The 1234-nt window shown below is 52.2% G+C and overlaps 1 non-coding gene across 1 annotated transcript; it reads left to right on the top strand.

Annotated features, from left to right (window-relative positions):
- Positions 1-719: 719 nt before the first annotated feature.
- LOC122680889 lies at positions 720-828 on the top strand. The gene has a single exon (XR_006336808.1). It is a non-coding gene; the product is annotated as a U6 spliceosomal RNA (small nuclear RNA).
- Positions 829-1234: the final 406 nt, after the last annotated feature.

Genomic DNA, 1234 nt, shown 5'->3' with positions numbered 1-1234 from the left:
AGGGATATTAGCGGGGGCAGGGGTTGGGGACAGATGTGTGTGGGGTTGGGGGTGGTGAAGAATCCCCTTGCCAGTGCAGGAGACGGGGTTCGATCCCTGATCAGAGTAGTCCCACATGCCCAGGAGCAACTAAGCCCAAGGGCCACAACGACCGAACCTGTGCTCTAGAACCTGGGACCTGCAACAACTGAGCCCAGGAGCTGCAACTATTAAAGCCAGTAGGCCCTAGAGCCCAGGCTCCAGAACAGGAGAAGCCACCACCATCAGAAGCCACCCCAATGAGAAGCCCTCCCACGGCAACTAGAGAGTAGCCCTACTCACCACAACTAGAGAAAAGCCCGAGCAGCAATAAAGACTCAATGCAGGCAAAAAAAAAAAAGAACAAACAAAAACGTCTGCCTTAAAAAAGAGAGAGGGAGAGAGAAAGGGAAGGAAAGGAGTGGCCTTTGAGGAACCAGCCCAGATGAAAGCTCCTGCGATTGCACAACATCACCACCAGGTGGCGCGCGGGAAAGCATCAAACTCGGGCCTCGGCGGACTACAGCAGTTCAGTCACTCAGTCCTGTCCGCCTGTTAGTGACCCCATGGACTGCAGCACGCCAGGCTTCCCTTTCCATTACCGAATCCCGGAGCTTACGCATGTCCATCGAGTCGGACTACAGTCTTGCGTTAAAGCCACCAGCCCCTTCGGTTCCCTCCAGTAGTCAAACAAAGCAAGGGTGCTCTCGCTTTGGCAGCCCATACACTAAAACCGGAACCATATAGAGAAGGTTAGTATGGCCCCTGCGCAAGGATGACACGCGAATTCCTGAAGCGTTCCATATTTTGTGCCCTTCCCCACCGTCCAGACACCGTTTGCGTCTTAGCCCCCAAGGAAACGCTTTTTTGTCAAAACCACAACGCCTGGCACTTAATTCTGAACCTGTGATTTTTCACTCTAAAAAATAAAGCAAGGGTGACTGCAAACGCCGTGGAATTGTGCCGCATAGATAGCAGGGAATTGGGAGGGGCTCATAAAAGGGTTTGGGTTTCTGTTAGATGATTTAGGGAAGAGTTCATCAGGGTGAGGCTTGCTCTGGACCAGGTGCCGTCAGAAAGGAGGGGTAATTTGGTGATTATCTTGATGATTTTCATCAAAGGCATGACAGGAAGGGGACCAAGCTAACGCCGTCATTCAGAAAGAACCGTAAAGAAGCGGTAGTTAACGTGTTAGCTAGGAAATGGTGGCGGGGCG

This window comes from Cervus elaphus, chromosome 22 (assembly GCF_910594005.1).
Source record: "Cervus elaphus chromosome 22, mCerEla1.1, whole genome shotgun sequence".
Lineage (NCBI taxonomy): Eukaryota > Metazoa > Chordata > Mammalia > Artiodactyla > Cervidae > Cervus > Cervus elaphus.
This window is presented reverse-complemented; position numbering and strand designations above follow the sequence as displayed.